This window comes from Cynocephalus volans, chromosome 3 (assembly GCF_027409185.1).
Source record: "Cynocephalus volans isolate mCynVol1 chromosome 3, mCynVol1.pri, whole genome shotgun sequence".
Classification (NCBI taxonomy): Eukaryota; Metazoa; Chordata; class Mammalia; order Dermoptera; family Cynocephalidae; genus Cynocephalus; species Cynocephalus volans.
Window position 1 is genome coordinate 145578446 of NC_084462.1, and position 24983 is coordinate 145603428.

Here is a 24983-nt window from a genome sequence, read left to right on the forward strand (position 1 = left end):
AAAACCAAAAAACAATTCAAAAGATCAATGAATCAAAAAGTTGGTTTTTTGAAAAGATAAATACAATTGACAAACCATTAGCATGGCTAACAAAAAAAAGAAGAGAGAAGACTCAAATAACAAAAATTAGAAATGAAAAAGGCGATATTACAACTGATTCATCTGAAATACAAGGAATCATTCGAGACTACTACAAACAACTATACGCCAACAAATTTGAAAATCTGGAGGAAATGGATACATATCTGGACACACACAAGCTCCCAAAACTGAACCCTGAAGACGTAGAAAATTTGAACAGACCAATAACAATAAAGGAGATTGAAGCTGTTATCAGAAGGCTCCCAACAAAGAAAAGCCCAGGACCAGATGGATTCACAGCAGAATTTTACCAAACATTCAAACAGGAATTGACACCGATTCTTTACAAACTATTCCAAAAGATTGAAATGGACACAAATCTCCCAAACTCATTCTATGAAGCAAACATCATCCTGATACCAAAACCAGGTAAAGATATAACCGAAAAAGAAAACTACAGGCCGATATCCTTGATGAATATAGATGCAAAAATCCTCACTAAAATACTAGCAAACAGAATACAGCAACACATACGAAAAATTATTCATCACGATCAAGTGGGTTTCATTCCAGGGATGCAAGGTTGGTTCAACATACGCAAATCAATAAATGTGATACACCATATTAATAAACTCAAACACAAGGACCACATGATCATCTCTATAGATGCTGAAAAAGCATTTGATAAAGTTCAGCACTCATTCTTGACAAAGACCCTCTATAAGTTAGGTATAGAGGGACAGTATCTCAACATAATTAAAGCCATATATGCCAAACCCACTGCCAATAACCCATCTTTTGATTTGTTGATCTCTTGGCTCTCTGCTGCCCTCCATGCTTCCAAAGTTTTACTAGCAATAGTTCTGCTGTCATTTCTATAAGATCTCTTAGAGTGCCATTTCCTTGGTCCTAGATACTTGACCACAGTCATCAGGTATGGGGGTTTCACTGCCTCTTTCAAGAACATGCACCCAGCAGTCACCTGCTGAGCACTGTTCTAGGTACTGGGAATGGGGGTGTAAAACATACTAATAACTCTTGACGTTGAGGAGCTCTTAGTCTAGAGGAACAGACTGAAAAATAAGCCAATGATTACGACAACAATCAATGCTATCATGGGGACGTGTAAGGGGGCTCTGGGGAGAGGGGCACTTAACGCAGCCTGGAGAAGGGACAGAAGGATTTCTGGAATGAAACATCCTCTGAGCATGTGAAGGACTTAGGAGTGAACATGTCAAGAGAAAGGAAAAGGGCATTCTGGGCAGAGGAAAGAGCACATTGAAAGGCTCAGCAGTGAGAGAGAACTCCGAGGGTCAGGGAATTGAAAGTCATTTTGGTGTAGTGAGAAGTGAAAGGAGATGAAGGGCATAACCAGAGGTGAGCAAGGGCCGGGTTCTGCTGGGAAGACGCTAGACGATTCTATTCAGAGAAGTGACACGATCAGATAGTTTTAAACAGATCCCTCTGACCCTGAGGACTGAAGTGTGTGTGTGTTTGTGTGTGTGTGTGTGTGTGTCTGTGTGTGTGTGTGTGTCTGTGTGTGTGTGTCTGTGTCTGTCTGTGTGTGTGTGTGTGTGTGTGTGTGTGTGTGTGTGTGTGTGTGTGTGTGTGTGTGTGTGTGTGGTAGGGGAGGGTGAGATTAAGAAAGAGACTCTATGGCCAGCTGGGGACATTGGGGGAACAGGTTTGGGGACAAGAGAGCTTTGAAATAGCTGCCAGACTTCTGAGTAAATATGTCTACTCCCAGGTGAACACGCAGGTCTGCACTCCAGAGAGAGGTCAGGGCAAGAGAAAAAACAATGGTGCTGTCTACACACAAGAGCGCAGAAGCCCTTGCGATGCACATCTCCCAGGAAGGATGTGTAGTAAAGAAAAGGGCAAGATGCCGAATAAGGAACCCTAAAGCTTGGTGTACAGCTAATTTAGACCTAAGGGTTTGTCTCCTCAGGGCTTCCACGGCACCTTGACCTAACATCCACCATTTTTAAGTGCATGTATTTTTTTCCCCCACATTAAACACAATTTGAAGGCAGGAACAAAATCTTGCTTGATTAGTATCCCCAGGATCTAATACACAACTAAAAATACCTACATGTTCAATAAACGTTTATTCAGCAATGGTTGTACATTCATATAGTTTATCAAAGAGGGAGAAAAATAGCAAGTCTGACGTGCTTCAGGTCCGGGAAAGCACCAGTCTTCAGCATGTGGCTCAAGAAGAACGTGAATTTAAGAACATGCCTCTTCCCTCCGCCCGTCTCCCTCTTTACTCGCTTCAGGGTGGAAATCTGGTTTCCAGACGCTGCCATTTGCTTCCCTTCCTCACCATGGAAACAGGAGTATTTTATATTTCTGGATTGCCCTGATTCACTTTTAAAATGAAATTGAAAAACCATAGAAATGGTCTTGAGTGGCTTCTGCTCTCCAATTAACCCTTCTCCAAGCCCCTGGCAGAGGGCGTGAGATCAGCCTCCCTCCTGGAGACGCCACCTGGGTGACAATCCCAGCCGAGGAAAAGAAAGCGTGGTTCTTCTATGTGAGGCTTTTGTATTCTTAACTTCTCCCTGGAGACAGTTTACTGACATTGGAAATTCGTCATGGTTACAAAGTACTTTGATTTCACAAAAATAAGAGGTCTTCTCTGCTAAAGTGGCAAGTGATGTTTTGCTTTTTACAGATTAACTAGGTGAGCACTACAAGTTTAGTGTCAAAGAGCCAAGATTTTTCTCCCCTGCCTAAGCCAGCTACCAACCTACTCAGAAGACAGTGATTTGTGTCTATAGTCACGAAACTAGAGTTAGAGAGGAAATAAAGATGGAAGGCAGTTTGTCTTTGAAAGGAGCCTTGCTCCGTCTGCCTGTAGAATCCCTGTTCCCCAGCCATTGTGTCTTGCTTGGTAACTAACTATAACAAACGCAGTTAAGTCTTTGGGTTTAGCCTGTTAGAAGAGCTCAATCAGCACTAACTAAAAAGCAAAACAAAACAAAAGGTGACAAAGTCTGAGTTCTGGAAATCAGCTTCAGTTAGTACAATGCAGCCAAGAGTTGGGGCCAGAGCCCCATTTAGAACTCAGGACTAAATCTGAGTACACTTGAGAAATGAGAGCAACTAAATCAACTCCAGACACTCCATGGGACGGTCAGTGTTTAAAGGAAAGTTCTCTCCTCATTCTCCTAACCCTGAGACTGGAAATTAGATGTTTATGGTGCCATTTTGCACTTAATAACAAAAAATATATATAAGTAACACCTAATACTGACAAGGATATTATGCAAATGATGTATCCAAATTTTAGAGGCCTTGTAAATTGGTACAAATCTTTTGGAAAATAATTTGCCCATATGTCTCAAAAGTCATAGAAAACTTTTACCCTCCCATTCCTGGAAATTTGTGCTAAAGGAAAAAGATCTAAAGTGAGAAAACAACTTATATAAAATGCATTTATTGCCCATTATTTTATAAAAATAGCAACAGGAAATATTCTAATCATGCAAAGATAGGAAATTTTATTAAATTATGGTTCATCCACACAATGCAATAGTATTTATCAATTAAAACTTTTAGCCACATCCAGACCAGCAAAGGAGCCAGCTGACACCCAGGAATCCTGTAATGGGACCGTAGGCCTTAGCCCCACCCCTGCCACACATTCAGGCCAGCAAGGGAAGCTGGCCAATGCCCGGGGGTCCTGAGACAGGGGCTGGGCCAGTCCCATCCCCACCCACAACCAGATCTTAGAATGTATTTATTAACCACATGTGTTTCTTTGGGGTACGTGACTTATCTGCTCATGTCCTTCACCAAATTTCTGCTTAGAGTTTTCTAATTCATTTTTCAGAGTTCTTTTAGCAATAAGGATGTTAATCTTTCTGTGTTAAAAAAAAAAAAAAAAGGAGAGAGTAGAATAATGGTTATCAGAAGCTGGAAGGGGTGGGGGTTGGGCGGAACATTAGGCGTGAACTAATGGGTAAAAAACTATCCTATCTACCCTAAGTAAATCATTGTACCATGTATGCATGTACTGAAACAGCACATTGTACCTCACAAAAATAAATATGAATAAAATTGAATTTATGTTCAAAAAAATAAAATAAAATAAATAAAAATTTTATAAAGACTATAGCATGCAGAAAAGCATTTGACATGAAGTTAAGGGAGAAAATCAGAATGCAAAATTATACATAATAAATGGTATAACAACATCTGTTTAACAATTATGCAAGCCTACAGACAAAAACTGGAAAGTCATATGAAAAATGATAATTGATTTTTTAAAGTAAGTAAATTGTGTTAACCATAGAAATTGAATTATTTCAAACTTTCAAGGAAAGAAAATTATAACTCTATTTAAACTATCCCAGAGAGGAAAACATCCAGATTCTTTTTACAAAGACACTAATACTAAAACTAGAATAAGAGAGAGTATCCAAAAAGAAAGCTATAATCATATTTCTATTATGAGTACTAATGTAAAAATGCTAAATAAAATATTAGTAAATTGAATTTACCAATATATTAAACAAATAATATACCATGCCAAGTTGGGTTTATTCCAGAAATGCAAGGATGATTCAGTAACAGGAAATCTGTTCATATAATTCTCCATATTAATAGATCAAAGTAGGAAAAACACATGATGTCATCCCAACAGAAGCTGCAAAAGCATATGATAAAATGAATGAAACAGTTGTTCCTGATTTAAATTATTTAAAATTTTAGTAAAATAGGAAAAATACGTACATTCTCAGTATCATATGTATACACATACATATGTGTGCACGTGTGTAGTTTATACTGAATTCTGGTTGTTCAAAAGTATAAAAACTCAGCCACAGTGAGTTGTCCTGAGGAGTCTCTTGGAGACTAAATGGGCATAATGACAGTTCAAAGGCTCAAAGCTGACCCTGCTATCAGAGTGCCCTGGTCTCCGTAGATTTTATCGTCAGGTCCAAGTCACTTTACCTCTGTACTCATAGGATGCTTTGGGCTGCAAATAACTCCCATTCTCAGTATGCTCCAGTATTTCGCATCAAGGAGACAGATAATTCCTAGTGCCTGCTCTAGCCTCCGAGGACCCACATGTTCTCACCTCTGCTCCCCTTACCACTAATCTCCATCCATCTCACTTGGCTGTATGAGTCTCCTGTTTTTTTCTGGAACACGCCAAGCACATTCTTGCCTTGGGAACTTGAACTTGTTTCCCCTGCCTGGAAAGTTCTTTCCTCAAATGTTTCAATGGCTACTCTCTCACTTTATTCATTTCCATGACCACATGGTCTCAAGCAGCACATCTCTCACACATATGACCCCCCCAGCAATAATTCCTATCACCTTATCCTGCTTTACTACCTGACATCATATTGTTTATTTATGTGTGTATTGTTTTCTCTGCTACCAGAGGATAATCTACTATGTTGTTCTTTGCTGCACACTCAGTGACAGCACCTGGCACATAGTACTGTGACAGACAGCAAACCTTGTTCACTACAATCTCTGATGCCAAAGGAACTCCTCAAGCCCAGGGAATTTCTGGTGCATTAACTGGCCTCTTGGGATCTTGAAACACAATTATTCAGGGTGGATATTTCTTGAGTTAAATACCACTCTTAGTTCGGGGAACTGCATCCAAAGTTTTCCTCCTGCGAGAACCTGACCACTGGGAGAAAAGGAGCTACATACATCCCTTTCTCGGAAGGGAGAAGGAGATGGAAACAGCAATTCCAAATACATTTCACATAGAGCAGTTTTTGCAAATTGGTATCAAAATACAAAGCGTCTACAAAGAGAACTATTCCTCCATGAAAATTAAAGGTCATTTAATTCTTGTTCACACAACGTGAATAAAGGCAACAATTCAGCTCAGGAGAAACTATAAGGCCAGTAAAATGAGCAAGGCTGTAAATTACTGAAAACATATTACCAGCCAGACACCCTAAACTGTTAAATAAATAGTTTGACTAAAAAGTTGTTCTGCGCACAACTCTTGTATTAGGGTGATTTACTAGGAAACAGAGCCACAAGGAGCCATCAAAAAGCATCTGAAGTATCTGCCTGCCCTTTGAACAATGTCACAACAGGCTATTTCACCTGCTAAAAAAACCCCACACAAACTGACTTTTCATGTATCATCCCTGAAAGAGATTTGTTCATTCTGTTACCTTGTGACTCCCTCACTGAGATGCTTTAAATTCCGTATGACTATTTCCTTTTTAGTTAGCTGTTGAGGTGTCACTTTCTATACTAAGACATTGGGATGGATATTTCACATGCCTTGAAAATGCTGCTTTTCTCAATGTTAGATACACCAACACTGGTATATGTTGGCCCCCTTCTTCCACCCCCAGTGCTGGAGACAGCACACAACACATAGCAAAGACACACTTTTTGTTTCTAACACAGAAAAGATAAACTTTGAATATAACTTTCTTGCTTCTTTCAAATTGCCCTGCAAAGCAAAGAACTTCTGGGACTTATAGACATGAGACCCAACATTATCCAACATTCATAAGATTTTTCCTGAAAAACAGCTACACATTTTGCAATGAATTAGAGGGAACTGTAGAAGATTTGAAGATGCACGTTATTGTATTACTGATAGATTTTGGACGTGACCAGCGCCGTCACACAATGAGCACAAAATAGCCACGGCCTCGTCTTCCTCTCCAGCACCAGGCCCCTCCCCCCTTCCCTTTAGAAGAAGCCTCGTGACTTAAACAGAAACCCCTTTTGCTTCCTCAAGGATGCAGTTCCCCACCCTGATTCACATTAGCATATTAACCCTCCTTGATGGTATCAGCCAGCCCTTGGTGCACTGTATAAGCTCTACCACCCCCACACCTGGTGCTGTCCCCCACTTTCAGGGCAGCCCCAGTCTGTCCTCCATTTTGAGTACAGCCCAGCAGATTTCTTTCTTCAATAAAGCTTGAATGGTATTCGGCATCTCGGCTCACTTTCTTTCAATTACTAGGCAAGAAAGTAGGTGAAAGTTGCTCCAGAACACACAACCCGCAAGGCACAGAGCTGGGAGCAGACTGTAGATGCAAGACCCCCTTTAACTACAACAATGCTCCTGTTCTCCCCTGAGCCAGGCGGCCAAGTCCCTTTCTGGTGTGTCTTGCTGTACACACAGCTGGCACCTGCTCTTATGCTACAATAAAGCAAAATTTTAACTCTGAGGTGCCTCTTATTCAAGTAAAGTCCTGGTGAAGACTTAAATATCTATAAGGAGATATAGATTACATAGACAGACATGATAGATGATAGACAGATAGATTGATAGAGTAGATATATAGGAAATGGACACATATTTCATGTCATATATATAAAATAAAATTGCTCAAAAGAGTTACAGCTATTCCTGATTCTGAGACCTGAGAGAACTTTTTCCCATTGTCCCTCACTAAGCGTGTGATATAACAAACCGTGGTTCCACACCATCTCCATAGAAAGCACAAGATTAAGTATTTAGGTTGTGTATCTTGTTGTTTCTTACTGAAGGTTAATGACATGGTACCAAAGCAGAGTCCAGTAAAAGAGCAAATTGAGTTTGCCAGAGAGGGATCGACAAGAAATTTAGGAAGTATATATTTTGTGGTTTATGTTTTATCTCTAAAATGGAAAGCAAGACAGCAAGCGAAAGGAAGTAGGCTGGGGGGTCTATAGAAAACAACCATGGGTTTAAAATGGTCACCGAGGGGAATGGAGACAGAGGGGTTTGAGCTGAGTAAATAGACAGCCAGGCTGCAATAAGAGCTCAGATGAGACTAAAACTACATATCTACAGAGACACCAAATCCCAGGTCTGCATGCAATCAAAGACCCAGCTCAGCAACAGCACAGAAAGCAGAGAGTTGAATTGAGCCAAGATTTAGAGGTCTCCAGCCCAGCTGAAAGGTAAAGGGCTTGACAACACTGTGTTGCCAGCAAAGCGGGTGAGGGAATAAGGCAGGGGTCTGCACTGGATAGATGGGGTTGGGGGAGAAGGGAGGGGATGATGGTCATGGCGTCCTCGCAGCAAGAGCCATGTCACATTTGTCTTTGAATCGCCAATGCCCAGCATAGTAGATACTTAATATACACTGTCTTTATTATGTCTGAATGAATGAAATGGATGAAAGAATTCACATGCAACCATGAGTGTACACACACACACACACACACACACACACACACACACACACACACACACACACACACACACGAAGAGCCTTATATATCGCACTAGAAGATCAGGGTCACCATTAGATAAAATTCACCATTATAACGTTAATCTTTGTTACCTCATTTGGGTTCTTGCTCCACTCTTGAAGACCTAAAAGTCTGACTCAGGCTCATCACTCTGGGAAACTCAAGCTGAAGCCGCACATGCATTTGTTACGTTGAAAATTTGGTTTGTTACATTCTCTCAATAAAGATTTACAGTTTTCTCTGAAAAAAAAAATGAATTCACATAAAATGGTTTGCAATTCACATTTGTTGTTCTTGCTATGTACCAAGCACTATGCTGAGAACTTTACACAGGGTAATCCTATGAAGTAGGGAATATTACATTCGCATGTTATAAATGAGGAAAGTCAAGCTGACAGTAACCATCAGATCCCCATCTTGCTGTAAATTTCTTCTCTGTTATAATCTTCATCCTTTGCTGTTAATGTTGATAAGAAATGGAAAATGCAGATATCAAGAAGTAAGAGAAAAAAGGACAGAAAAGCAAGAAACCCCAATAATTCAGTGTTACAATAAACCTAATCAGTGCTTGGGCAAATAAAGCCAACTTGTTCAGAACTTAGAATCAGATAATATGGAAAAGACAAGTTTTACATAAGTTCTTCCAATTCCATTATCCAATTTCTCTCCTGCAGGCTCTAAGTGGGTTTCTATCTCACCTCTTCCATTACTAGATACTGGAAACTTCCCTTCAGAAAGGACACCTCCGTGTTAATGAAACGTTCTCCAGCTATTTCCAAAGTTTCTCCTAGATAATTAATCTTCCAATCCGTGTTCATAAGCTGTTGGTTAGATGTCATCAATGGCAATAAAATCCATAACATTAAAGTATAAAACTTTTAAAAACACATCTGTACAAAGAAACTACAAAGACAACAAAGAGACATGTTTGTTTACTTCAGAGTAACATAGTAACTCTGTGCAATTTAGCCAACTCTCCAACTAAACCAGGATTTCTATTATTCATAACCCAGACATTTGATCAAAGGAGAACACATGTGGCTTACTTCTCTGTGCTCTTTTCCCTGGAAGTTAAGCCAAACACAAATTTCATTATCTGGTTTCTAGTCACAGTAATGAGCCACATACTGTTCCCAAATCTCAGACATCACAGCCAAGAATTTTTGAGAAGGGTTGTAGGTTAATCTGAAAAAACAGAAAATAGAAGTTAATGGTAATGGTTTTTAGAAATAGTTTGTCAAGTGGAAGAAAAATGAAAAGGTTGTGAGTATTGGATTTTTCAATGCATAAAAGAATTCTGTAATCTCTCCTCTTAGGAACTTGTCGCTCAAATTTATTGAAGTCCCAGGAAAGCTCTAGGATAATACCATGTCACACTGGGTTCTCCAGCCCTTCATAAGAAATATTCTGCAGCAGGCTACATCACCTTTTTTTTTTTTTTTCTGAAAAGCAACAACTGTTACTCAGGGGTTACTGTTTAGATTCACTCTCTTCATGGGGCATGAAGAAAAATATCTAAAATACTCATATGAAATTTTCATTTGATGATTAGGAGGAGATTTATAGGAATGCACATACCACACAGGAACGTGCTAGCAGAACCACCTGAGAGGAATATAACACTCAGAGAAGCCAACATATTGCAGCATCTTTATAAATCTACTTGAAAAATAATAATCAAAACTATCGAGAGACAAGTAGAATTATGCCATACATTTTACATACATCATCTCATCCCAGCAACTACCCCATGAGTTTGGTAATATTAATCCCATTTTATAGGCAAAGAGAATAATGAACTATCAAGAGTAATATTTAAATTTTGGAATGCCTCCATCACTCTCTGTCCTATATACATACTTTTTTGTGCTTTACTTCAACTGAGAATTTTTAAATTGAAGACTTTATCACATGACATCACTGAGCACAGAGTAATATTAAATGTACATGTGAATAAACGTAAGCTTCGTCTAGGCCACTGATAATTCAAACTCTTTGGTCTAAAGATTGCTTTATTCTCTTAAAAATTATGGAGAACCCCAAAGAGCTTTTGTTCGTGTAGGTTCTATCCATCAATATTTACCATAATAGAAATAAAAATTCAGGAATTAAAAAAAATCTACTTTTTAATTAAGTTTAAAATAACAATAATAAATCCATTACATGTTAACACAAGAAACACATTTCTGTGAAAAATAACCATATTGTCAAAAAAAAAAATAGTAAGGAAAGCTGCTCTATTCTACACATTTGCAAATCACTTCAATGTCTAGCATATGGAAACAGTTAGATTCCCATAGGTACTTTTATATTCAGTCTTTTGTGGTATGTTGTTTTAGTTGATGTATGTGAAGAAAATCTAGCCTCATAATGATACATTGTTCGAAATGAGAGGACTATTTTAATACCCTTTTCAGATAATTATGGATATTCTCAGATACTGAACCAAAACTCAACAAGTGGCAGTTTCTTAAAGGTTGGTGATAATGTAGAATCTGAAACGATATCAATGAACTTTTTACATTGAGTTATGTTAAAATCCATTGTTCTATCTTACAATTTGAATGGATCTTTTTACCCAAACGTGATTTTGTAACATCCTACTTCAGTCACTTAGAAAACATCAGTTCACTGAATTGGGCAAACTTTCTAAGTGTTCACACATTTTGTCATACAGTATTTTTAAAAATTACATTCAATAATACGATCAGAAAAATATTTAAGTCTTTGGGAGCTGTCAAGCTCCTAGTAGCAAAAACAAGTTTTCCAAATTCTAATTTTCTTGTGAAATCTCAAATTTTATTATCGACAAAAAATACTGTCAGTTTTCCTTGAAGTGACATGTCACTTGGTTCATTTTCTAAAAAATCTCTCTAAAGTATCCAATTCTATATAACCACAGTTTGTCATTGTTTCAAGTAAAAATGGTTTTTCCATGAAAAAATCAGCTAATTCAGCTCTCAACTCAATCACAGAGAGATGGTGTCCTCAGGAAAATCATCGTATTTCAATACAAGGCAGAAGCACTTTACACATATTATATCACTGTCCTACACAATATTAAAATTATTCAAGGATGAAAATTTAGTAAAATTAATCATTTTTACCACTTTAGCTAGAACATTCCTAAGTGAAACTAACATTATGTTTTTAACTGAGAATGTGTAATGGTGAAAATTTCCATGACTACTAAAACCATTTGGTACAACTGACTGAATTCATGCTAACACACCAGCACTGTTATCCCCACTGCTTTCACACTACCAGTGCAAACCTCAATATACCTAAAATAGTGACATCTTAATAGTACTCTGAAAATACTTTTTACCTTGCAAACCTACTGAAAGGGTCCCAGGGTCTGAAGACCACGCTTTGAGAGCCAGTGCCCTATAAAAAAGAAAGACTTAACTTAAACTAGAAGGGGTGGGGAGAGAGAAAGAGAAAAAGGAAGAAAGAGACAGAGACAGACAGACAGACAGGGAGAGAGACAGAGACAGAGAAAGACAGAGAGAGAGAGAATAATCTGATTTTTGGTTTATTTGTTTCTAGAATTCATTATCATTTGTTTTCCTAACGTTATTCATGATAGAACGAAGACAAAATAAAATCTCAATACATTTTCTACAAGGTCTTCCCCAACTTTCACTAACAGTCATAGGGTTAATAACACATTGAGTAGCACTGATTACCAAAGATTTCAAAATCAAATTTCTATTGTTTTCAGGAAAAAAAAAACTTTTAACTGAAGAGTATAACCTTTATATTAAGTTATTCATCTGTTAATAAAGTTGGATTTTATTTAAGTTTCAAAAAGTGATTTGTCCTGCAATATGATCAATTCCTGATTATTTGGGGTATGGTATTGGGAGCTGCAAATAACTTCAGTTTCCACTATCAGTGAAATGACGAAATAAATTGAGCAGCAGAAGGTTGATATGAGAAATTAGATTGTGTCCTTTCCCTTCTTAAGCCCTGTCAGTGACTTTGGCTTGTTCTTGGAATAAAATCCAAACACTATGTGTGTCCTGGAAAGCGGCATGGTCTAGCCCTGCCTAGTCCCCAGCAGTCTCCTTCTCCACACGGGACACCCGCCTTCTCGAGGGTTGTACTCCAAGTAGAAGATTAGATCATCAGATGGAATTTTTAAAATTTTAGTTAGATAAATGGTGGAGAGAAAGAAACTTTACACATGTCACATAATGTATTATATTTAGATAAAGAGAACCTGATTCTTATGAAGTCATTCCTTTTCTTAAAAGAGTAATACATTTACATGATCTTAAAAGTAAACCGATGTTAAAAGTCTTGCTCCCACTCTTTCCCCATCTACGCTGTTCTGCCCTCCTGTAACCATTTATATTAACTTTTTTACTTATGCTTCCAGTGTTTCATTAGACAAATACAAGGAAACACCCAGAAAATTTTATCCCCCCCCCACCCACTTCTTTACAAAAAATCTAAGCATTCTATACACTCTACTGAATCCTGCTTTTTCACCCAGCGATGTGTCCTGGAGATCTCACTTTATCAGTTCTAGAGAGCTCCCTCATCCTTCATTACCAGCTGCGTGGCATGCTAAAGTATATCCCATCGGTCCCCTATCACTTCATTGTCTCCAGTCTCTGCCACCACAAACTATGCTGTGATGAATAACTACATACGTTATAACTGCTTTTTAAACCTAGTCTTTCACCTCCTGATCAGGAGGAAAGGGTAAGCATGCTTGGATTCTAACCCCATAACCAGCCCTGTGATCTCTTTAGCTTCCAATCTTTCATCCTAGAACTCCAAGGAGTTTAATTTTAAACTGAATTCCAGAAAGTTTAATTTATACAAAATCACACAATTGTGCAAACAAGATAAATCAACTCTGGCGCACTTAAGAGAAAAGAGGGAGGAAAGCTGGAGAACAGACTCAGACATTAGCAAAGAAGAACTGCCCTGGTCAGGGTGACCTCAGTTGGTCCCAGACAGTACAGGCCACCACTGACACCACCACCTGAACAGCTCTGCTTGTGCCTACCCCATTGGACAGCAAATGCTCCCAGTGGAAGAGCCATCATAGCACAATGAAGATATGCCTCTCTTAGAGCCAACACTCTAGATCCTACAGTCCAGGAAAGGGGTGGAAATGAGCTTTGCATTTTCCCAAGGTTTGAAGGGGGCTCAGGTGTCGGGCAGTTGGAAACCCAGCACGTACCAAACCAATTGGTAGCTCAGCTGAAAGTGGAACCCAGGTCTCATGGCCATGAGTCTGGACTCTCTCCCTTCTGCTTTGGTAAGTTGTCCTGTTTCAGTGAGGACAACACATCCACTAGCTTGTCCCTGGCTCCAACTCAGATCCTCTGGCTCACCCAGCAGTTCTGATATCGTTAGTGAAAGTCCATAGATTCTCCCTATGGCTGACCAGGAATGGAGAGTGGCCATTTTTTCCTTCTTCTCTATTTAGTTTAGCTATTTCTAGTTATTTTTATCCTGTAGGGATCTAGATGTGCCAGTATTTCTAGAGAGCCCTGGCTGATAAAAGACCAAATAAACTAGCTATCAACTTCTATCTCATAAAGTTGTAGCAACTCAGGGCATCAGGCTAATGTTCTTTAATCCAGATATTCCCAGAATGGGCCTGAGTCCATCTTTTCTGACCAGCAGTGCTGGCCTAGGAGAGGACAATCTGTGGAAATATCCTTACGCTTGGAGAGTCTGACTCTGACCTGCATCCTTCTCAATACAGCAGACCACTGAGAGCAAGTTCTCAGTCAGGAAGTGGGTGATGTCCCCTCTTCGCTGCATATACACACATGCAGCCACTCTCATTCCCAACTGGGGTCCCTTTGCCCTCCATGAAACCCCACCCCTCACCACATGAAAAATGAGCCTCCTTCCCTTATTTATATCTAGGAACATCCAGCATCTGCATAAGCCAGATGAGAATGGACATTTTCCTATACACAGATTTTCAATGGCTCCACAGGGGAAAGGACGTGTTCCAACCCTCTGAGAGAAAAATAGTAGTTTCAAATCCCAATTCAGTCTTTCCATTGACAATGTCTGTGGTCATTTTCCTCAAAAATTATCTAAACATAAAGAAATCTTGTCTCATCAAGTGCTGCTTTTCCAGCCAGACTGCAGGGACTGGTCTCACATGAGAGAAGTACACTCTTCTGGTCCTCCTTCAGCTAAATGCCTAGTGTTACTGAGCCAAAGCAGCCTCTAGCCTCTATCTTAGCCTCCTTTGGTTTCACAGACCTTGCTATAGCCATTGTGGGCCCATGACACCAGCTCCAAATAACTTCTTCTGGCGCCCAGTCTTGCCCTTGAAGGGATTCCAGATTTTCCCAGCATACCAAATGATACTGCAAACAGTAACATCTCACATCTCTGCCACATGCCCTATTCATTAGCTTCCTAGGACTGCCATAAAAAATTACCATAAACCAGTAACTTTCTCTCACTGTTCTGGTAGCCAGAAGTTCAAAATCAAGGTGTAGGCAGGGTTGGTGGTTTCTAGAAGCTCTGAAAGAGAATCCATTCCATGCTCTCTCCTAGCTGCTGATGGCTGGCAGTAATCCTTGGCTTGGGGCTACATAACTCCAGTCTTTGCCTCTGTCTTCACATCATCTTTTCTTTGTGTGTCTAAATCAAGGATGATTATATCTCAAGATCATTGACTTAATTACATCTGCAAAGACCCGTTCCAAGTAAGGTCCACTCACAGGTTCTGGGTGGGCATATCTTTTGTGGGCACCACCATCCAACACACTGAATCCCATTCAACTTAAGAGAAGAGAAGAGAGAAGAGCCCGACTGATCCAAGAGGACACAGGCAGGGATGAAATGGTAAGCTGGCCTTTGCTAAGCCGGCCTACCCTTTTGTCTCTGGACAAGTTACACTCCACGTTGCTGATCAGAAACAATGTGATATAACCTGACGTGAATCAGAACTTACTCCTAAAGGGTTAATAATATAAGATTTCTCTTTCTCTTTCTTTAAAGAATTGCCATTTTCTATTTAGAAAGAGGACCTAAGTCTGCCTGTTACTCATATCAACTAAAATTACTCTTACCCATATGACCCTGTCCCTGGGAGCCCTGTCCCTAGGAGCCCTGTCCCCTGTCTACCCCCAAAAGGAAAACAGATAATGAATTTTAATTAAAGTTGATTGGGGAGTTGGACAAAGGCTCTCAGGGGGAAATACAAGAAAGGGCCCCCCATGATTGAAGGAGCCATCCTAATCAATGAAGAGTAAAAACGAATCTTTCAAAAGAGAACGAGAATATATTTACATAACAATAGAAAACAGGATCCTAGCTACAACTGAGGAATATATTGACCTGGATGAAATGGAAACATCTATAAGGATGGATGCTGCTCATGCAGCAGCAATTTCCCCTGCAGAAGAATGATTCACTCAGTCAACGGAGATATTAGGACACCAGGATGTGAGGACATGCCCGTGGCACTCATGACATCATGATGAATTAAGTTCATGAGATACATACCAAGTTAGACAAGCAGGATCCTTAGGGCGCTCAAATGTCTATAGATTTGTCATTTTGGTATTTGCTGTAGAAAAGCATTCCAGATTAGTAGGGACCAAGCATGAATGCCAAGCAGCACCCCTGAGCTGTGGGAGGCCCTTAGCTGGGATCCCAAGGCTAACCTGCAGGATGTATCCCCAGGAGTGGACACAGGCCATAGTACCCACTGACAACGTGGCTTGTTGAAAGCACAATAGGATCACTGAGAGAGCTTTCCAGCCAGAAGCTTCCCTCTTTATCACGTGTCAGGCTGCTTGAGTGGCCTGGCTGTCACTCCAGGGGACAGTCATCACGGGAACTGCTCATCCCGCTCAAAGGTCAGATGGCTGGAGGAAACATGTGGGCAGTGGTCCAAGGGCCTGCTGGGTATCCACATGTTTTCACATGGGTTAGGAGTCACAAAGCACAGACACAATGTCCCATCCCTAATACCTGCCTAAGCCACTCTCACCAAACCCCAGAATCTATACCCAGTGGCTCAGCTTCAAGGAAATTTGTCCTACTTGCTCAACAGGGATACTGAACCTCAAAAGGCATGTACACATGCAGAGAAAATAAGTCTGTTCATATTGATGGAGTAACAGGGACAGGACAACTATATCATCCTTGCCCCAAAGGATAGCTTTTCTTACACCTATCACCCTGCTGGGAGATGGGCAAGCTTTTACTCAATACTTCTGGAATCAAACTGAGTCAGCTGTCCACTTCCCTTAACTCAGTTTGGTGAGAGGCTTACACAAATTCTATCAATAGATATTTTGGTATGCGGAAGTGGGGTGCTGCTGTAACAAACACTTACAGTGGCTTTGGAATTGGGCAGAGGCTGGCAGAATTTTGAGAAGTATGGTAGACAAAACCTAAATTGGCTCAAATAGACTCTTTGCAGAAGGGATTTTGAGGCTGCCGCTGGTGAAGTCTCAGAAGGAAGTGAGGAACATGTTACTGGAAACCAGAGGAAGGGAGATGCTTGCAGTGCAGTGGCAGAAAGCTTAGCAAAGATGCCTGCTGCAGTTACATGGAAAGAAAAACATTGATGAATGACCCTGGTTATTTAGCTATAGGAATTTCCAAGCAAAGTAAAGAGGGCACCACCCAGTTTCTTCTTGCTGCTTTTAGCGAAATGTACAAGGAGACAGATAACTTGAGGAAAAACTGTTAGTCAACCAGGACTTAATTATTTTGAAAATTATTAGACTCCTCTAGATGGCAAAAAATGCTAAAAATTAAGAAATGGCTTCTTAGCTCTGTCAGGAAAATGTAGCATGGGGAAAAAGCCAAGAGTGTACAACCTTTTATTAAAATCTCAAGACAGATCAGAGGATCAGAGTAGTTTTTAGCCATACAAAGGGCCCTTTCGAGACATTAAAATTGTGCCTCACAGATCCTCTTAACCAAATCAGAGGGGCAAAGGGAAGCTTAGGACCCTTGTGCCTCTACCTTCTCAGCAAGAGCTCAAGGTAGAGAAGGGCTTATCTCAAAAAGATCTACAGGTGTGGTTTTTGTTGAATGACGTGAACATCCGTGAAATCCATGGAAGACCTACAAAGTTTTTGAGAAAGTTATCTCAGCAAAAACACTGCCAACTTGGACTGAAAGGAATAGAGATAGTACAAAATGAACACAGGCATTTGGACTCCCAAAATCGTATTTGCAGGAAGCAAGCTGATAAAAATACTAAGCTGCAAATGTGTGCTATCTTTTATAGAAAGGATGGATGATTCAGAGGGTAAAACCAAGAACTCAGAGGACAAAGCCAAGATCCAAAGAGAATTATTCCCAGGACTCCTTTGTACCTCCCATTTCTCCCTTTTGGACAGAAATATCTATAGCTATTATATTATGCCTATTCTATAATTATATGTTGGGGTGGGGCACAGAGTGGTAAGTTGGTTCTCCAGTTTTAAAAATTGGTATATCTAGGGGAACATCACCCAGAGAGTGAAGTTCCTGATTTAGATGATGGGATTCTGGACTTGGAGCAGATGCTGTAATGGGATGAGACTCTTGGCCCCTAAGGTGGAGGTAAATATATTTTGCATGTGGGAGGGACTTGCACAAGGGGGTGAAGCTTTGGGAATCAGGGGGCTGACTGTGGTGAACAGACAGTTGGCCCTCAATGACCCCCACTTCTTGGCATTCACACTCTGTGTAATCCCCTCCCCTTGAGTGTGGCCTGGACTTGTGACTTGCTTTTAACCAATAGAATATGGCAAAAGTGATGATATTGCCACTTCTGTGATTCATTGCATAAGATCCTAATGCCCATCTTGCTAGCAGACTCCTTGCTGCCTTTGTGTAGTGAGCAGCCATGCTGGGGAGGCCCACATTGCAAAGAACTGAGGATAGCCCCTTTGACCAACCTCCAGCTGGAGACTGAGGGTAGCACCCAGCCAACAGCCAGCTAGAAACTGAGGTCCTCAGTTTTATAATTGCAAGGAACTGTATTCTGCCAACAACTACATGAGCTTGGAAGCAGATCGTTCCTGGTCAGTCCTGGTGAGTAGACCATAACCCTGGCCTACACCTTGACTGCAGCCTCATGAGAGATCCTGACCAGAGGACCCAGCTAAGCCACACTGACTACTAATCCACAAAAGCTATGAGATAATAAATGTGCATTGTTCTAAATTGCTAAGTTTGTAGTAAATTGTTATACAGCAATAGATAATAATACAGATTTCAGTAACCTAGCCTGGGCTTTCCAGGAGTCTGTATGTAGAACACAGCACTCAGACTCCTATGCTCAAGACCCTGTGGTGGCTTCCAGTAGAAAAAGACGTGGGATCACTCTGCAAATACCTTAGCCTAGTGAGTATGTTTAATATGTATGTTACTCATTTATTCACTTATTCAATACATGCTTACTCAGTTCCAACTATGTGCAAAGCACTGTTATTTTAGGGGCTTTGTTACAGCCATAAGTGAGGCAAAGTCTTGGCCATTACAGAGTTGACGTTCTAGAAAGGGGAGGTGATCAGGAGGCAACTGAACAAATTAACAAATAAGTAAAAGGGAGTTTTAAGTCACGATAAGCCATTCAGTCAATAAATAGGATGATGAGATGAGATAAATTTGGGAACAGGGACTGTTTTAGGTAGACTAATCAGGGGAGTCCACTTAAGAGCTGACATCTAAGCAAAGAATTGAAAGGTGGAAAGCAGCCAACCATACAAAGTGTCTAGGGCAGAGGAAATAGCAAGTACAAAGGCCCTGAGGCATGGCCCAGTGACAGGATGGTGGCCAGTAGGATTAGGATGGGCGAGCAAGGGAGGGGAGTAGCAGGAAGATCAGAGAGTTAGGTAAGGGCAGATAACTTGGTACCTTGAAGACCATGGCTGAGAGTCTAGTTTTTATTCCTTATCTATCAGGTAGTGACGGAAGGGTTTTAGGAAGGGGAGTGACAGGATCTGATATTTAGAACCATCTGCTGCCTTTCCTTCAGGCTTTCTCTCAATTATCTGAATCAGTGATGAATGCCTGAGTTTCCTGAAAAAACACTAGCAAGGTATTTGTATTTACTCCCTTACTTGCTTATAACCCTATTTCTTTCGTAGCCTGGACCTGAAGACTTTTACTGCCTTCTCTGATATCTCTGGGTACAACCACACAGTTGGCCAGGATGGCCGCTGCTGTGGGCATCCCCACAGGGGGTCATGCCTGAGGAAATCCTGATGGGTCTCTTTAGGAGTGGAGACAATTCCAGAAAGATATAGCCACACCTGGCCATCCAGTATATAGTGAAGCATCACAGCCTTTTATCACTAGATGGTGAGATGTTGACAGAGCAAAATGCAGCCTCTCCCAAACCTTTTCCTACTTCTCACTTTGGTTTCTTATTTTTATCTTCAAAAAGAAATCAGTAAAAATTCAGCGAGCTGTTCATGTATGACACATGCACTTTTCCTTTTTTAAATTTTTTTATTAAAGATGACTGGTAAGGGGAACTTAACCCCTGACTTGGTGTTGTCAGCACCACGCTCTCCCAAGTGAGCCATGGGCCGGCCCTCACATGCACTTTTCTGTAAGGATATTGCACTTCAATAAACAGTAAAAATGAAAGGATTCATGCAATTTCTTAATGAAAATAAAGCCTCCCCAATTGATGTGCTTTTAATTCATGAGCTTTTAAAATGATTCTCCCCAGCACTTCCCCTCCCTCCACCACTGCTGTAATTTAGCTAAATTGTTCATGGGGTGTTTATGAATCTTCGGAGGTTTCTCTCTGTGACAATTCCTCATCAAATTACCAATAAGAAGGGAACGAGACTTCACCCCCGCAAGGATACATGGTGATCTTTACCCCTCAGATTTAGTCTGCTGAAGCAATAAACCAAGCTCTGCTCCCTCTCCTGGTGACCCGCCACATGGCCCCTTCCCAGCCGGCCCAACCTCCTGTAGCCTGCACTGGGCTGTCTAGAAGCACTGCTGATCTGGAGTTCTCACAAAGAAATCAGCCTTCCTTTGTGACTCCACAAGCTCGATTTGTTCAGTCATCATCATCTGACACTTCAGATTGCTCATTATGTGAATTCGCCATTGTCTGAGACTCTCCAGGTGCTGAAGTGCCATGGGGAACAGTGATAATATCTTTTTTGTGTCAGTGAAATAGCCTGTAAACACCTAACTCATTAACACCATCTGATGTTCACATTTCCTCATTCAAGCAAACTAGGAGGCTATTTGTGCCAGATTTCTTTCTAATCTGGGATACAATAAACAGTGACACAGGTCAATTCCTGACCCCCCCCCCCCCCCGTATTCTCAAAAGCAAAAAAAATAAAAATAAAAAGAATTACACATTTGGGGGGATATCAGCCTGACCTGTTACTTCCTAATCTGGATCTGCTTTATTCTTATATATGCAATCACTCTGGCCTCAAAGAAAGCCCCTTTTATACCTTTAGGCATGTCTCAATCTGCTGTTGAGGTCACCTCAGGTCTGTTACACTGAGCTTTTGAAAAGAGAATGCGTAACTATTAACTTGACCTATTTTTCAGGCATTAGAACTTTAGTAAGAGATAGTTATGCCTCCTTTGCATGATCGCTCTCTTCTCCCCCTTTTGGCTACTTTTAACTAATTTTACCTTCTTAAGCTGTCAGCAACTGCTTCCACATTTCCAATTCGTTTATATTGCTATTTCTTAATTTAGCCACTCTACAGACATTATTAAGGACTTACCTCTCTTGTACCACCTATACTTCCCTCTCCCATCCTCCTAATATTGTTATACCACCATTTTTAATTAAATCAATAATCAGAATTTCCATTACTATGAATATGTAAATATTCTGCTTTCCTCTCTTACAAAGCTTTTCTTTTCCCTGAAGTCTGTAATCGTCTCTTTTTTTTTTCTTACCCTGTCTGCTGTTTACACTTCATTAATTCTTTCCAAATGTTACATCAAATCAGTTTTTCTACCAGATCCCTTGTACCCCCCCTTTTTCTTGCTTCCAGGCTCCTTTATCTCTGTGCTCCAATCTGTTCTGGCTGCTCTCCAAGACGGCTATACAACTAACTATTGAGTGTTCCTTTGCTGCCCCCCTGGGGGGATCCAGCTTTGTGAATCCTACGTCTTCTGCTTTCTTGTTTTACTTTCTGTTTTGCTGGAGTATATCCTCAAGTAGTTTTGAGCCTAAGTAAAATGCATGAGAAATGAAATTTCTGAACACCAGCATGTCTAAAAACTCTACACTCACAATTGATTTTCTGGCTTCATATGGAATTCTACATTGAAAATTACTTTTCCTTAATATTTTAAAGGCATTATTCCGTTGCCTTCTTCACCTAGCATTACTTTTGAAGAAAACAATGGCACTGTGATCCTTGACCTTCTAAATATGATGGTTTTCCTCCACTGGTAGCTTTTGGAATCTGTCTACTCTTATTCGTCATGAAAATTTCAGATGTACATTGACTAGAGTTTTTTGGTTGTTTTTTTTTTCCCCATCTTGATGGGCACCCAGTGGGCCCTATAAATCTGGATCTGGGTACATACTCCTAGGTATATACCAAAGAAAAATGAAAACTTGCTGGCACACAAAGGTCTGTATACAAATGTTTATAGCAGCTTTATTCATAACTACCAAAAATTGGGAACAACCCAGATGTCCTTTAACTGGTGAGGAGACAAAGAAACAACGGAATACTCTTCAGCAATAGAGGAATGAACTATTGATTCACACAACAACATGGATGAATCTTAAAGGCATTTTGCTGAGTGAGTGAAATAAGCCAGATCCATGTACAAGGCTACAAATTGTATGATTCCATTTATATGACACTCTGGAAAGACTACAGAGAGGAAAACAGATTAGTGGTTTCCATACCTTGGGGGTTGGCAAGAGGGGTTGTCTATAAAGAAGGAGCATGAGAAAGTTTTTGGGGGGCAATGGAACTCTTCTATGTGAAACTGAAGTGGTAGATGCCAGATTATATGTATTTGTCAAAACAGGTCTGTATAACACAAAGAAATAAATTGCACTGTATGTAAATTTTTAAAAATCAACCAGGATGGGGAGACAAAGATGGAAAGCAGACTATGACAAATAACTAACTATATTACAAATGAATCAAATAACCACACTGAAGGGGATGAGGAAGAAAGAAGCTGACCTAAATTGCTGTTGAAGACAGTGCTTTAAATGAAAAGTGTGGAGGTTTCCAGGTAGGTGAACTGCATCTACTTGCCAGGAGAGTGGAGCAACCCGACTTCACAGGAACAGTAGCAACTGTGCTCAGGGCCCTCTCAGACCTTGCCCCATATATGTCTTCATCTCGCTGCTCATCTATCTTCTGTAATATCCTTTATGATAGACTGGGAATTCAACTGACCCCAGAGCCTTCTGAGGAATATTAATTCGCTGGTTAAAAATGAGTGCTGCGGAGGTCAAGATGGCGGAAGAGGAGAGCTGCCTGCCGCTTTTCCGCCACCAGTAGAAGCAGCCTGAGGCCCGCGCCAGATGCAGCTGTAGCAGATTCGGCGCAAAGGAACGGCTTTGAAAGGGTGTCTTTACCCTGCCAAGAACCGGGAATCTTCCCCCAACCCACGAGCGCGACCCGCCGGTGCGCCACGGCCTGCGTCCCAGCCGCAGCTGCAGACGTGGAAACATGGAGGCCAGAGCCAGCGTGTGTCACCCCAGGCTGCAATGGTGACCGTGGCTTCTGACCCCCCCCGCCCCCACCCGCCATCCCTGGAGCTGGAAGCAAATCAACCGGCAGCCGAGACAGGGAGACGTCCAGCGGGAGAGGCAGAAGCTCCGCAGAGACCACACGCCCTGCGGGCTGCCACTGCCTGATCCAACAGGTGGGCTTCACCGCCGCCACCCGGCTTCATTCCCAGCCCAGCCCAGTCACACAGAGCAGGGAGTCCTCCGGCAGGGGAGGCGGGAACTCCACAGGGTCCACGCTGCTGCCGTGCAATCCAGCAGCAGGTAGGCTTCACCGCTGCCACCCGGCTCCATCCCAAGCCCGGCCTAGTGCGCACAGAGCAGGGAGACACCCTGCAGGGGAAAGGGAAGCTCTGCAGAGACCACACGCTCTGTGGTGCCACGGTGCATCCCAGCAGCCCAGACCAGAGCGCAGGGAACAGGGAGTCACTGAGGTAGTGATACCAAATTAGCAACCACAGCAACATCTTAGTCAGTCAATAGTGTCAAACCTGGGGACTGTGAAACCCCCTGCCACAATGAATAAACATCAAAGAAAAGATACCAGAAATACGAAAAATCAAGAAAGTACACCACCAAAAGTTAATAAATCTCAAGCTCTAGATCCTATAGAACAAGAAGCCCTTGAAATGACTGACAAGGAATTTCGAGTGATAATTCTAAGGAAACTGAATGAGATACAAGAAAACTCAGCTAGACATTATGATGAAATGAGGAAAAGTATACAGGACCTGAAAGAGGAAATGTACAAGGAAATCAATGCCCTGAAAAAAAATGTAGCAGAACTTGCCGAACTGAAGAAGTTATTCAGTGAAATAAAAAACACAATGGAGAGTTTAACCAACAGGCTTGTCGAAGTTGAAGAGAGAACCTCTGAACTTGAAGATGGGCTGTTTGAAACAACACAAGCAGACAAAAAAAAAAAGAAAAAAGAATCAAAGGCATTGAAGAAAATCTGAGAGAGATATCAGACAACCTTAAGCATTCAAATATCCGAATCATGGGTATTCCAGAAGGGGAGGAAAAAGGAGATTGCATTGAAAACATATTCAACAAAATAGTGGCAGAAAACTTCCCAGGTATGGGAAAAATCACAGATCTTCAGATCCAGGAAGCTCAACAATCTCCAAATGTATTCAACCCAAAAAGGTCTTCTCCAAGACATGTTATAGTCAAATTGGCAAAACTCAAAGACAAAGAGAGAATCTTAAAAGCTGCAAGAGAGAAGCGTCAAATCACCTATAAGGGAGCCCCAATCAGGCTAACATCAGACTTTTCATCACAAACCATAAAAGCCAGAAAGGAATGGGATGATATATTCAAAATACTAAAAGACAGAGATTGTCAGCCAAGAATACTCTACCCTGCAAGGCTATCCTTCCGAAATGAAGTGCAAATAGTATATTTCTCAGACAAACAAAAACTGTGGGAGTTCACCACCACACGACCACCCTTACAAGAAATCCTCAAGGGAGTACTGGGTTTGGTTCCTGAAAAATAACTACCACTGCCATAAAAACCCAAGAAAAATCTAAAACCACTAGTATAATAAAAATGGCATTCATGAAGAGAAAACAAACAAACAAAAAGGCTATCTACAACCTAAGGAACCAACAAACACAGAAAACAAACAGTAAATCAGAAAGCAAGGAACAAAAGACACCTAAGACAACCAAACAACCAATAAAATGCTAGGAATAAATCAACACCTTTCAATAACAACTCTTAATGTAAAAGGCTTAAATTCCCCAATCAAAATACACAGACTGGCTGACTGGATTAAAAAGGAGGACCCAACTATATGCTGCCTTCAAGGGACCCACCTCACCCATAAAGACTCACATACACTAAGAGTGAAAGGATGGAAAAAGATTTACCATGCAAACAGAAAAGAAAAACGAGCTGGAGTAGCTATTCTTATATCTGACAAAGTAGACTTTAAACTAAAAACCATAAAAAAAGACAATGAGGGACACTACGTAATGATAAAAGGACTGATCCATCAAGA